The sequence below is a fragment of the Corylus avellana genome, chromosome 5 (genome assembly GCF_965113065.1).
Source record: "Corylus avellana chromosome 5, dhCorAvel1.hap1.2, whole genome shotgun sequence".
NCBI lineage: Eukaryota > Viridiplantae > Streptophyta > Magnoliopsida > Fagales > Betulaceae > Corylus > Corylus avellana.
The window spans coordinates 19,000,137-19,016,146 of NC_142494.1; positions in this window are offsets into that span (position 1 = coordinate 19,000,137).

Sequence of the window (16,010 nt, forward strand, 5' to 3'; positions counted from 1 at the left end):
TCTGAGAAGAAATCATAGTCATAAACTGGATATTCTCCAGTTTACAATGGATTGGAGAGGATCCTGTTCCATCTATGACATGGTTGGTAGCCTCTTTTGCTAACCCGTGGGTAGCAAAATTGGCATCCCGCATTACATGAGTAAAGCTAAAAGGATTGAAAATTACATAAGCCTGTTTGTATATATCCCCTCCACAAAATGTTCATAGCAACTGTTGTTTGTCGTCTTTGATAAGTTTACCGCTTTCACAACTTGCAGCGCATTTCCTTCAAAAATAATATCTGTAAATCCCAACTCCTGACAGAAGAGCATAGCATGGAGTGCTGCTAGAGCTTCGGCCATGGCTGGTTCTCCGGTACAAACTTGCGTAGTGCTCCAAGCTGCTACCACCTTCCCCGCAATGTCATGGGCTATCATCCCCAAGCTGATACGGCCATTTTTCTTGTCCACCCCCACATCCCATTTTACCTTGATTTTATTGTCAGGTGGCGGCTGCCATTGTATTACTTGTTGAAGCTGGGTGTGCTCTGTCTCCTCAGACTCACGGGAGTTTTGCCTATGGAATTCCTCCAGTGAGTCCCTAGCATCGCGGAACACTTGGTTGGGGTGAGAAAAGGTGCCCTCATGTACCACTGTATTTCGTCGGAACTAGATCTTTCGAGCCACCACTACCAAATAACTCCATATCTTCTGTTTTGCATCACCCCAGAAACTCCTCAACTACATGCATGGAATCCTGTCCCACATAGGCCCCTTTTTGCATCTTCATTGTGCCGCACCCCCATACATCCTTCGCCGAATGACAGCTCTATAATATATGTTCAATTGTCTCCTCCTCTAATTCACAAATAGAGCATAGCTTGTTTGTGACAACCCCCCTACGAAACAGATTAGCTTTTGTAGGGAGAAGGTTATTACAAGCCTTCCACATGAATAGTTTGACGGCATTGGGGACATTGAACTGCCAAAAAGCTTTCCATACCCCCCTCATTATTGTGCGCACTCTAGAGCCTCCACTGTGTGATAAAGCTTGTAAGTTTGTTTCCATATGGTAAGCACTCCTCACTGAAAATTCTCCATTTGTGGTACACCGCCATATTTGCTTGTCCATTGGTTGGAGAGGACTTAGTGGTATGTTGCAAATAATCCGAGCTTCCTCCTCCTTAAACACCGCATTAATAAGAGAAGCCTTCTATGTTATAATATTTTGGTCTATGAGATCAACTACTCGTGCATCCTTATCAAGGATGCGGCAAGGTGATTGTACCGTGAACGAGATCAAGGTTGGAAGCCAATGGTCACCCCACACCCTAATGTCTCTGACTCTCTCCCATTCCCAACCCTCCATACAAGCCCATGTCGAACCACTTCTTGTGCCGAGATAATACTTCTTCACGCAAAAGATGATTGTTTGCCTATTGTAACTTCCAATATCGAACTATGAGGATAGTATTTCGCTTTAATAATTCGTTCAGCCAAAGAGTCCGGATTTTGAAGGAGCCGCCAACAGAGCTTTGTTAAAAATTATCAAATCTCCGAAGCCCATACCTCCTTTCGATTTTGCAACTCCTTCGTTTCCAACTCATCAAATGAATCTTGGATTTTTTTTCTTTTGGCTCCCCCACCAGAATTTTTGCATCAAATCATTAATGTCATTACATAAGGATAGTGGTAGTTGGAAAATGCTCAAGCAATAAGTGGGAATTGCTGGAGCCACCGCTTTTAAGAGTATTTTTTTTCCTTGCTTGCGACAAAAAATTCACCTTCCAATTATGCAAGCAATTCCACACTTTATCTTTTATGTTATTAAAAGTTTGTGACCTCGACTTACCCACTAAAGCTGGAAGCCCCAAGTATTTGTCATATCTTTTTGTGGCTAAGAATTCTCAGTGCTGAGTAATCTCTAGTCGTCGTTCTAGGCTTGTGTTATGACAAAAAAAAAATAAAAATAAAAAATTAGAGGTTTTCTCCTTATTTAATTTCTGTCAAGATGTAGCCTCATACTTTTCAAGTATCCTTGTTAACCTTCGGCATTCCACAAAATTTGCTCTGCAGAACAATAAACTATCATCTAAGAGAAAAAGGTGATTGAGACGTGGACCATTTTTGGATATGGGTACTCCCATATTCTTCGCCTTATGCAATAGGGAACTTAGGGCCTCCACACATATGAGAAACAAATATGGTGACAAAGCGTCTCCTTGTCGAATCCCTCTCAATGGAGTGATATGCCCTACCGGTTGTCCATTGACCACTACAGTATAGGAAACTGAACGTACACATAGCATAATCAGCTTAACCCATTGATCTGAGAAACCCTAACTTTTGCATCACTGCTTCCAGAAAATCCCATTCCACTCTGTCATATGCTTTACTCATGTCCAGCTTGATCCCTATAAAACCCACCTTACTCCACATTCTAGCGCTCATAGAATGCAAAGTTTTATATGCCGCTAAAATGTTATCGGTGACCAATCTGCCTGGGATAAACGCACTATGATTGGAAGAGATGATGTGAGGGAGCACCACTTTCAGGTGATTTGCCAGGACATTTGAAATAATCTTGTATAACACATTACAAAGGCTTATAGGCTGAAATTCAAAAACTCTACCAGGATTCTTTATTTTGGGCACAAGAGCAATATTAGTAACATTTATATGTTTATCTAAATGGTAGGAATTAAGAAAGTACAAAGTCACATTACATACCTCCGGGCCTACTGTCGCCCAGTTTTGTTCATAAAACCCAGCTGAGAAACCATCCGGCCCTAGGGCTTTCAAGGGTGACATTTAAGATAGTGCTCGACTTATCTCCTCCACAGTAAATGTTGCCATCAAGCAATGGTTCATTTCTGTTGTGACTTTGCATTCCATAGCCCCAATACAATCCCCATGTTCTGCATCTCCTCTATAGTGAATAAATTTTGAAAATAACGGATGAAAGGTTGCTCAATATCACTTTGGGTCGAGGACGTCATCCCACCATCATCCTTTATCTGTGTAATTTGATTTCCCTTCCTACGTTGGATTGCGTAGGCATTGAAAAACTTTGTGTTTCGATCCCCATATCGCAACCAATTCTCATTTGCTTGTTGCCTTCACTTGATATCTTCTTGCTCAAGGAGCAAATTCAGTTCATTCTTGGGTTTAGTCTCCTCATGTGTGCCTTGTGCGGTAGCCCCAATTTGTAACTCCAATTCTCTTGTCTTGCTGTGGATTAGAGTCTCGATAGCGAACTCTTTTTTCCGAATCCACTTTTTAAGAGTTTGTTAACAACTCCTCATTTTTCCTTTTATGTCTGACCAAGGATTCCCCTTATTAGGTTTCTCTCTCCATGTCTTTTGGACTACTCCTTTGAAGCCTTTGTGTTTTGTCCAACTTGCTTCTAACCCGAAGGACTTGCACTTATTCCATCCCCTATCTTCTCTAGCACGAAAAGATATATAAATTGGGTTGTGGTCCAAATTCATGCATCCCAACACTGAGACGTCCACAGTAGGAAAAAATTTTCACCATTCCTAATTGGCTATCGCCCTTTCCAGTCTCTCCTTGGTGAAACCCTAGTCAATCTTTCCATTATTCCAGTGTATTTTGGTTCTTTAAAACCCAAGTCACATAGTTGGCTATCTTCAAGTGCAAGTTGGAAATCTTCCATCTGCCCCCTGGACCATGTAGCAGCACCCCACTTCTCCGAATGGTCCAAATCTCATTAAAATCTCCCATGCACAACCATGGTAATGGATTGATTCGAGCTAAGTGGCGCAATAGGGCCCAAGCCTCCTTTCTTTTTGCTACCTCAGGGTGTTCGTAGAACCCCGTAAATTTTCACTCGATCCCATTACTCATCTAGGTTATAGTAGTATTAATGTGTCACCTACTATAATTTTGGATGTCTACTTGTAGCCCATCCCTCCATAATAAAATTAAAGCTCCACTTCGACCAACATCTTCCACAACAAATATATTATCAAAACCCAGCTTGTATCGCAAAAAACATATATATTTTTTTATTCATCATCTTGGTCTCAATAATAAAGATCAGGTTGAGTTTCTTTTCCTTTACCATCTAGGAAAGGTCACGAACTATACGGAGGTTCCCAAGCCCCCGGCAGTTCCAACATAAATCACTCATTACGTCTGGGCTGGGACCTAGCCTCCGCCTATCCGTCAGAGTTTGTTATATTAAACTGCCCTGCCTTCTTACATTTTTTTTCCCCAGTTCTATCATCACCCATTGCTTGAAATTCACTCTTTCGTTTTCCTGAAGTAGTCACTAGGGAGACACCCTGTACTCCTTTTTTGTTCGAGACACGTGCCCCCTTGCCTGGACAGTTTCAAAAGAACCCTTAGAGAAAAGTAGACGTTGTGTGCCCTCCTGAAAAGTTTCAGCTTCCTCCACATGGCTGAAAATATTTGTGTTAGTTGGTTGAATAGGTGGCATGCTAGTAGACTTTCTACCCGTTCCTCCTTCGCCCACAGTATTACAGCCTGTCGGTTCCTCAGTAGGAAAATATTTCACCTGATCTTTTTCCATAGCACTCCATACCATTTTCTCTTTCAAATTGTCTCATTGCCCCCACGTAGACATTTGTGGGTGTTTCAGTATCTTCTCCCCCTTTATTGCTAACCAAATCCACCCCCAACCCCCCCACCCCCAATCATTACTGGAGGGTGAATCTCTAAAATTCGGGCCTACCTCCCTCCTTTGATGGCCTGAGATATTCTTCCCTCAATCCATAGAATTTTTCGAATTATTTCCCAATTGCATAAGATTCTTTTCCTTTACTTTCTTTGTGAGGAACAGATGAGCTGTTCCCCCGTGGGAAATTACTTTCCTCTCCTTGTGGGGCATGAGCGGAGGACCCTGTGTGCATACCGTCGGTGCCACTATCACCACCACCGCTTCCCACCTCTTTTCTTCTTCTAGATTGGTGGCTGGCCCCTTCTATGTAGTGGGGTTCCTTGTGATGTTGTGTGTCTTTCCTCCTAGTGGGACGGCCCCTTCTAAATCCTCCTCTCCTTGTTGGTGATGCAGCACGGAGCCATGGCCCAAACTGATTTTCAGTTTCAGTTTTGTTTATTCTTCGCCCACCAAGCTTCTCACACCCTCGTCATCCATGGCTTACTGCTCCGCATTTGAAAAAAAATTTGGGTATCTTGTCGTATTGAAAAGCTACCCAAATTGAATTGTCTTTGAGATTTATGAGTCTTCCATGTGAGAGAGGTTTGGAGAGATCCAGTAGAATTCGCACCCTTGGGTATTCTCCCCATCCCCCTTTCTCATCATTGACATCAACTTCTTCAACAATCCCCACTAATTAGCCAATTTGGTGTCCGATCTCTTGCCCCATACAAGCAAGCGACAGGTTATACATTCTGACCCAAAACGTTGCTTTGTCAAAATCCAGTTGATTTGGTGGAGTGAGTCCATCAAATTCTGCCAAAGAAAAAAGTGAACAATCAAACATCCACGGCCGCCCCTCCATGACTTTGATTTTATTCCACTCAAACTCAAAGTCAATGAGGAATAGATTCACTCCCAAAACTTTGAACGTGAACCAACCCGTAGGCCTCCATGCTTGAATTAGAGGTACTCTGATAATCTTTTTGCTCATAGTCCGATCTGCCAAAAGTTTTCCCACCAAACATGCTTAACCCCGGTTGACTAGAGGTGCTATAGAGTTCTCCTTGATATCTACTCTAACGCTTTCCTCCTCCAACAGAGTGAAGTTTCTCCAGAGTTTTGCGAAATCCTCAGTCATGCTTCCCATGTCCATCCCCTAACAACAGTGACAACCCCCACAACAAAACACCTAAGCCTACTCTCCTCCCAACCCACACAAGGATTAGAGGCCGCCGCTTCACCTCTAGGTTTCCGTGAGGAGACTCAGAGAGAAGAATTTGAAAAAAAACATAATACCCAATTCACCTAGGCATTCAACTGGCCTGGTGAACAATAAAACCGGTGATCTCCATTTTCCACAAATCTCTATTGAGATGAGGTTTGCTTAATTATTGCTCCCATTATCAAAACACAATTAAGAAAAAAAAATCATTATTGCTCCCATTATCCTTCGTTCATTGTTACTCACGAAACCTTAATTACGAATTCAAAGATAATTTAAGAAAACAAATTAATTATTGCTCCCATTGTTCAAAGACAATTTAAGAAATAAAAATTTATTGCTCGTATTATCCTTCGTTCATTATTGCTCACCAAATCATAATCTTGGCACATGAGTGGAGTTTTTTTTTTTTTTTTTTTTTTCTTTGAATAAGAAGCTTGTCAAAATCTCATTAAAAATCAGACTTAGGGAGTTTTAGCCAATGTGTGAGCTCCCATGTTTGCCAACCAACTCACATACTGACAACGCCAGCTTGGGAATGACTGCAGCATTGTTCAAGTGTACTCCAAAAGGTGGCCAAATCTACTCCAGTTCCTCTCAAAGGAGTTCAATCCATGTGGCACAGCTTGAGCATCTCCTTCCATGAAGACTTGTGATAAGCCCAGTTCTTTACACAGACTTGCCGTGTGGTAAGATGCCAATGCTTCCCCCAACGTTGGGTCTAACCGTCCACACCTAGAGACAATTTGAGCCACTGCAAATAGTCTATTAGAGTCTCATACCACCATGCCCATTCTCACCCTTGCGTTAGACCAGTTTAAGCCAAAATCCCAGTTCACTTTGAACCATACCTCCGGAGGTTTAGTCCATCGTTTACTGGGCGCAATTGTCTCCTTCCCCACCTCTAGTGGATTTTTGCAATTTGTTTGAGAGTAGTCTTCCACCGCTTGGCTTGTTTCTTGTACCAGAGTATTTGGATGGGTAAATCTTTCTCCATGAATAACTGCATTTCTCCGCATCCATATTTGTCGTGCCTGGCTGACAAACATAGTGCACTTCTCCTTCCCTCCCTTCTCAAGGATCTCCTCAGCCAGTGGTAAGAAGTCCAGACCTGAGTCTGAACATTTCTGGAAAACCCATTCTCTGGAACTCCAAACATCAGAGGTGGAGGGGCATGCCCACAAGATATGTGTAGCTGTTTCTTTTTCAAGGCCACCAATAGGGCATAAGGGTCAGTAACTACCTTCCTCCATTGCAGATTATCAAGCATGGGGAGAATGTTGTTGCAAGCTCTCCACATGAAATTCTTGTCCACATTGGGGAGCTGTAGTTGCCAAATTACCCCCCATAGTTCACTGTCACCCACCCTCTTGGAACCTTCAGGACGATTATAGCTTTATTTCTCCTTGGCTAAGTGATAAGCACTACGAATCGAAAACACTCCCGAGTCCGTCCCACGCCATACCCTCATGTCAGGGTGACTTACACCACTAAATGGAACCATTAGAATGGCCTGCACCTCCTCGGGATTGAAATTGTCCCGTAGAATGGTTTCATCCCACCATTTCGTATCTGTGCTTATGAGCTCCATCACCCTCATTATTTCTTGAAGGGACCGTGGCTGAGATTGTACCATGAAAGTGGTAGGGATTAGGACCCACTTCTCCCCCTAGATGCCAGCCATCGCCCCATCTCCTATTCTCCACATTAAGCCATCTACTAGTAATTCTTTGGCACCCTGGATACTTCGCAATGCATAAGATGGCTTGGAACCTAATTTTGCATCTTGAATAGACCCCTTCGGGTAATATTTCACCCTTAGGATTTGTGCACCAACATTGTTTTGCCAATAATGCCTTGTTAAAACGCGTGAGTGGAGATTCTGGCACATGAGAATGCCAGTCATGGCATATAATAATGTGCTAGAATTTGTAACTTATTAACACATTTTCATGCGCCAGGAGATACAAAATTGGTGGCACAATTGGTGGCACATAATTTAATATTAGCAATTATTTATTTTAATACCAAAATTTTATTTTTTGTTTTTATTTAAAACCAAATTTGGTGTCACCTAATAATAAATTAAAAGAGATCATAATCAAAGACATAAAAAACGTAATACAAAATAATTAGTTGCTAATAAACATATATAACCCCAACTATATCATTGTTCCTTACAAATCTACTACCAATTCATATAATGTTCCTTAATAGCAAAATACCACCGATTCACATAATTATTCTTTACAAATATATTACAATCAAATATAATCACAATAATATAAGGGTCCCTCGTTTTCAGCTGGTCCCATAGAAGCTAAGGAATGTTCTTCATGCTGCAGCTTGTGGAAAAGTGGAGAATCATCCTAAGAATAAAGATTACTTAGAATGAAAAATTTATATGAAGTGCATGTGAAAAGAAATTAATTAGGATGATTCAACATATATATGAAATCCGGATAGAAATGTGAATTATTTTTATAGGCATTTTTCGACTGACTCAACATAAGGATATTGTTCCAAGCAACAATATAGTAGCAATAATATAAAAATGTCGAGCAACAAAATTTTTTCCACATAACTTAAGGTTTTAGAGGTATGACACAAATTAAGATGAAATATTTTGGAAAAAAAAAAACAAACAAAAACAAAAACACAGGGAAAACTTGACTTTACCCCCCTAAATTGTCACAATTTTTGCAATGTCTCCCATAAAGTTTAATTTCTCTAAATTTAGTGTATTCATCATTCAATTATTTGCAATGTCCCCCTTCAATTAGGATTTAACAATAAATCCTAATGGAAGGATGTGAAATTTTCAAAATGCCCTTATTAAAAATAAAAAATAAAAAAGAAGAAGAAGAAGAAAGAATAAGTATTGGATCTAACCCACCAGCCTTGTGTCCCATGGGGACACCAAGGTGACCCACGATGGGTCTCAACTCAAGTGACCCAATATGGAGGGTCACTTTCTCCCCCCCCCCCCCCCCCCCCCCCCCCCCCTTTTTCTTGAAATAATAATAATAATAATTTAGCATTAAACTAAAATAAAAGGCATTAAACTAAACATAATTTCCTATATAACATAACTTATTTAAAATAAAATAAAAGCTTACTCTGCTATAAAAAATACATCTTTAAACAAAATGAGAGAGGAAAAAAATAAACCTGTGATTCTGTGAAGAGGGAAGGAGGACGGCTGGGGAGAGCCGGAGAGGGCTGGTTTAGAGAAAATGAAAGCAATGGTGTGGCTCCAGAATGCTATACTGAGAAGAAGGGAATGCTCGTTCAGATCTAAGTGTAGTTTAAGAAGAAGAAAATAGAACAACTTATAAGGTAATACAAATTTCTGGCGGGTAAAGAAGAGATCTCAGGAATCTGTGTCTAATGCGCCAGGATTCATGGCACATAGCCAAGAATTTCCTGGCACATGTGCTCGGTACAAGAAAATTTGTGGTTTTCTTGGTGTTTTAATTTATAAATGTTGCCACAAATTTATCTTTTTTAGGCATTTCTAGCAAATGCCAGCTAAATTAACGCTAGGAATCAAAGTTTCTTTTTGTAGTGCCCAAAACACATTAAAAAACTTTTCAAAAGGATATATAAGTACTAAATTAATAATTATGGATCTCATGACTAAATATTTATTGGTAAAGAAGTATATACGTCAAAACACTATCTCGTTTAATTAGTTGTTTCTAGCTTGTTTCTACTTATTTTACTTCTGTATTCGTCTTTTGATCTTAGATTCACATACGGTGCATGTAGTAGATTGTGATATTTTAGTTGATTTTGATTGGGTTATTAATGAGTTAATGGTTAGATGATGTTGGAATATGTTATCATAGGCTATTTGGGGTTCTGTTCTTGGGAGTAATATAGTCTATGTTTATAGTATGAAGGTGAATCTATATGCTTGTTTAGCGCTGGATTGAAGTTTTGTTTGGTTTAGCAAGCATGGATGATTGGATGTTGTGTTCTAAATTAGGACAGTGCATGTTAAGATGCATGTTAGGACCTTAGATACTTTTTAGAATGTGGTTAGAATGGTCTGGTTGAGATGGCAGTTTCTAGCAAAGAATCAAACATTTGGTGGTCTAGTTGAACAATCGGTCCTGATAAATAAACGATCAATTGTACGTCTAGTAGAATGACTATTCTAATCTTAGATTAAGATTTGGAACGCATTAGCTTAGATTAAGTTCTAATTAATTAGTGATTATTTCTTAGCTAGATTTTGAGGGAAGTGAGACTCTGGAAGGATTTTTGGAAGAGTATTATAACCCCAGTGAGTAAACTCACACAGATAAATGTTATTTCATAGCTCTTCATAGCATGACTACTTTATATGATAAATGTGCATATTTGCCATTCACATGAAATATCGTTTAGAACTGTGTGGTCTCTAATTATTTTATGAAAAATATGAGTTAGAATGAAATGATATAAATGAACATTTATAAATGCATACAAATAAAACACACAGTAAATTGCATCGTATGACATAGCGCTTATATATGGATGAAGTCTATGGGCTACCTTTATCAGTGATGACTCGCGTATCGTTGCTGATAGTCTATTTGAAATAATAATAATAATAATAATAATAATATACCAGCAATGACATTTGTTGTCCCTGATAATGTATCTGAAATTAAAAAAGTTTAAAACTCATGTCAATGATGACAATTGTCAATATATATATATATATATATATATATATGGCTAATTCAATGATAAAAGACTTTCATATGCAAGCCCGTCTGCAATTCGTTCGGATGAGAGGTTTATAAAGGAACAACTAAGAAGCTCGTCTGCAACCCTGGCCCATTTGAAGAGTGTCCAAACGAGCTAATTTGCAAAGACCCACCGGCAATCTCATCTGCAAGGCGTACAGACGATCAAATGTTTTGAGACCCACCGAGAGGCTCAATGGAAAACTAGTCCACAATGACTACAGACATGCCGCACCAGGAATCTTAGTTTAGTCGTGTTAATCTAGTTACGTACAAACAAGTAAGGACCTCATCCGGAAGCCGACTTAGATTTGCAATTATCTTGATTCAGTTTGTAATTCATTAGACTAATATGAAGTCATCACTAATAATAAACTATCAATGACGACATAGTGTAACAATATCATTACGGATAATGAGTTATCAGCAACGACTACTATACTGTTGCTGATAAATAGTTATTAGTGACGATGTCTTTTGTTTTTGCTGATAAAGTATATGTTGGTTAAGGTTCTTACCCTAGTTACAATGACCTCAAACAAAATTATCAATGATGAACTAAAGGAATAACCTTTCTTGATGAAACAACTGCGAAACAACTATGATGTTCAGTTGTCACTTTAAGACTTTTAATGACAACTTTTAGTTATCGTTAAAAACCAAAATTCTTATAGTGGGTGAGATGGGATAGATAAGATTAAAGTCGTCACCGAAAACCAAAATTCTTAGAGTGGGTGAGATTGGATAAAAAAGATAATCAAATCCTAGCCTGGAAAGTTCAAATATATTTTAATAATCAGGAATATTGTGGTTGTCTTGTTTGGTAGGCTTGATAGGACTTTTTTATTATTATTATTATTATTATTATTTTTAAGGATATATCGATTTTATATGTTTATATATATGTTGAGTATCTGAATCTGGTTTTGGCTGTTGGTGTGCTCGGGTGGTTGAATATGAAGAGAGGAGAATATTCATGAAACATGAGGGTTTGACACAACACGTACAAAGACGTGTCAAATCTCCTTGTTATAGAGTTAAATATGGATGCAGCTTTTGACTTCAGCACACGAGCCAGGACTATTGAAGTTGCAGTGAGAGCGACAAGCTGGTTGCATGGAATAAATGCCTCCAAACTCCTCTCACTGAATCATGGCTTTGAATTTGTACGTAGAATATTTAGATGATGAAAGTGAAAACTGCACAGAAGGCTGCAGCTCATCCGTGGGAATTTTGGACCCATTTGTCAAGATCTTAATTAAGTCAGCGCCCGCGATTCTTGGCGTCTGATTTAGAAAATAATGACTTGAGAATTCTTGATTAGTTACAGCTAGCCGTAGTTGCCGGTCCAATTCCCTCTGTGCGTTCCGATTGCCCAAGAAAAAACAAAAAACAAAAAAAACAAAGAAATGCGACCACTTAATGAATCAAAACCTGAAACACTATATATATATAGAGAAAATGGTCGGCATCCATGAAGCACATTGGACCCGCAATTACGGCTTAAACCACTGCTAAGATAACTAATCAAGTATATATTATTCCAAATTCCACATTTCATTTGTCAAAGACTCGGAATAATTGTGGCCGTTGACTTCTAATTTGTAGGGATTATGTTAATTATTAGTTATATGGTGTATAAGATCTTCAACAACCACAAGTATGGCTTCACTAGCTTGAAAAAAGAAAAAAAAGTATGACTAAAAGAATATTACTGTTGGGATAATAATGTTAGATACTTGATTTTCATTTTACTCGATTAATGTGGTTGTATACTTCAACCTTTGGTAAAGCCTCTATTTTAAAAGGAAATAATAAGAGGATTGATAGACACTACCACTTCAACTCAGTTGGATATTAAATATTTAGAATTACTTTTAATAAGGTTATTTAGTAGATTGTTATACTATTATAACTTGATGAAGTGATGGTAAAAATCAACCTTTAGATCATAATTAAAAAAAAAAAAAAAAAATCAAATACTGATTGATACTATTATGTCATCTCAATTGTATGGCAGTAGTATAACAATCTACTAAGTAACATTGCTGAAAGAATATATGTATATACATGGTGTATTTTGGGGTTGGAAGTTAGCAAACAATGCATAAAGAAAAAGTGATTTATGATATCAATTCATAGTCAATTTAAGGCCATAAATCATTCTTATTACAGGAATGCTAGAAATTATATTTTTATCCCACAACTATCCTACAATGATAACATAACAAGTTTCAACTAATCTTTTGGCCAGCACTCATTGTTAAAAAAAATAATAATAATAATAAATAATAAAAAATACATAAATTCAATGGTTGATTAGAACTATCTTGTCAGTGAGATAAAAATGTAGTATCTAACATTGATTACTCATACTTTAAAACTATTCCACAGTGCTGAATACTGACGTGTCAGTCTTAATCAACCCTTAGATCAATCATTATTTTTTAAAAAATAAAATAAAATAAAATAAAATCTAAGAGTTAGTTAATACTTTCTTGTCAACATTAACGGATAGTTGTGGTTAGCTTAATGTCACACGCATATGTGAGCTGATGTTTAAAATTGCTCAAAAAGAAGACACCGACTTTCTTTATTTATTTATTTTTTTTGTTTTTTTAGAAAAAGATAGACAGAAGAAGGAAAGAGGATTGACTAAAGGCGTTTGACAAAGTGAAGTGGATGCTTCCATCTAAAAGAGAGCTTGAACACGGCTTCTTACTTAGCCCATAGAGAGTGATCTTCCTATGGGCTAAGTATTAAAAGTATTAAAAATTTTAAAAGTACACCATTACTCTTAAAAGTATGAAAAGCTGTAATTTTTTTTTTAATTTCTCTTTTAAACTAAAACAAAAACAAATCCGGAAAAATCATATTTTAGTAACGAAAATCCACCATCAGGGAAAATATTTCCAAGCTAAAATACAATATTAAAAGAAGTGAAAACAAAGTTGAATTTGTTCTTCTTTAGTCCAATTTGGATTTACCTATGCATTTAAGGTGAATTGGACGGTGTCCTTTTCATGGCATTTGCTTTTTTCTAATAAAACATCATCCGCCACCTAAAAACTGTCACGTGAAATAAAAGAAAAGAAACCCTAGATATTCAACTACTCAACCTCGATTATAAAGAATTCAATTTACTCATGCTAATCAACACCGAATTGGAAAGTTTTTCTTTTCCTTGAATACTTTCCTTAAATGTCTGATTTAGCTGTGATTTAGAGCACGTTGGAAACACTGGCATGTTAAGAAATGGATAAGGAAATAACAAAAAGGTGGTGGGCTATAAGCACGTGGAAGGCAAGATTCAATCTCACAATGCCTTTTTTTTTTGGAAGGTTGGGTATATCTCACTCTCACTACGTGTTTGGACCACAATTCCTCTGTGCTTTTATGGCATAGCCCCAACATTTATCATGTGAATCGCCCGCTGCAATCGTCCCAACCATTTTCATTAAATTATCAGTAATGCCACGTCACTCTTGTCAAATCAAAATTCAATAGAATTATAGTTTTTAGTACAGTTTCCGAAATGGAGCAAACGCTTTTTTCAAGGTGATTCAATCTTCTTTATTCGTCTTTATGCTCCAAAATTCATGCAAAATAATAGATTGTTAAGAGAATTCATCGGGATGCTCCGGCAGATAATCTGATCTTCCGATGCTTAAGTTAGCTCATTTGATTCAAGTGTATGCCTAATGCCAATTATTGAGTCTAGTGTTTGTATGTGATGTAACTAGGTTCTTGAGTCACACATGATATCTTTTGCCGAGAATCAAGGGTTTGATATGAAAAGTGATTTTTGCATGATAGAGCCTTTAATGCAATCTCATCCTTATTTGAAGAACATATTAATCTACGTCTATTATAGCATTCCCAGCAAATCGGGGGATACAAATCCACTCATATCTTTCCCCAGATACTTTCCTTGGTGAGGATGCATGCACCCTTTCCAAGACACCATTGACCCAGACATTTGCATCCGAAACCGCTTTCAGTTCCTGGGAAGCTCCTATTCCCAAGATGCTTCCTACATGTACCTTCTTCTGAACCTGACCATCGAACTACTTTAAGCAGGCCAATCAATCCCAGCGCCGGAATTCCCCTAGGGTGAGTTAGAGCTAAGAAACTTCCTGCCATGATAGTTGTGAGCCCACATCCCAGGGTCGGGGAAATATCCCTAACAATCGTGTGTGTATACATATTACACCCGCATTCCACCCACATCTCGCTCGACCGATGTAGGGGTGCACTTTGATCCTATTCATGGGGATTCCATAATATTCCATTCTAAAATTAAAAAGTTCAAAACAATTGGGATTTTTTTTAGAAATGATAGAATTCGTTCTTTTTCAACCGTCTTTTAACTATTTCCATAGTAAATGGATGAATTTACTATTGAATTTGTGTAGGGTCCACATGAATTCATTAATAGTTAATCTATTGAATTTGTAAAAAAGTTGGTTTAAAGATGGTTGTGTAACATGCCTCATTTTTTTTTTTTTTTTTTTTTTTTTCTTTTTGAGACATGTTATACATTATTCTCTCAACCATCTATTTTTGCAAATCTAATCAATCTATCATTGAATTTGTGAACTCATATGGGTCGAGAAATGATAAAAATCATTTTCTCAATCATCTTTCAACCATCTCTAGCCATGTAATAAATAAGTGAATCTACTATTGAATTTTTGTAGGATCCACATGAGTCTACAAATCCAAATGTAGATCCATTAAATTTGCAAAAAGAGATGGTTGAAAGATGGTAGAGAGAAAGGTGTCTAGCATGCCTCCATATGAGTCCTACAAAAATTCAAGGAAATTTTCACTCGTTCACTACACATAGATAGTTGAGAGAATGGTTTTTATTATTTCTCTCTTCTTCTTTTTTCTTTTTCTTTTTTTAATGGAAATTGGATGCAGTTATTAATTCATGATGTGGCATGTACATAATAAAAACTTCATTCTCGATTCTATGAGAATTTTTATGCGAGGCTTTCATTTTCTTCTCTTCGATAGGAGTTTTATTTTTTTCATAATGTATTTTAATTTTTGGCCTAATTCTTCTGTTGATAATTGATTCAGCCTCTAATCAAAAAGGGATAATTGTCACCGTCATATTAACTCACTAAAATAAGAATTTAGTACATAACATTATTCAAATATATTATTAGGATTTTTATTGGCATGAAATAAAAAATTCAGAATTATCTCTTGTTAATATATTAATCAGGAATGGAGAAGATAAAGAATGTTTCATGTGAAGGTCACGCTCAAGTCATCAATAGAGTTGCAAAATTGGGTGGTTGCTGCATAGCTGGGCTTCTCTAGAATGATTGTTGGACCAGATGAGGGTATTGATGGAATTTATGGGATAACTTAGTATTTGAAGTGAGCCCAATTAAATTTTGGATTGGCCCCA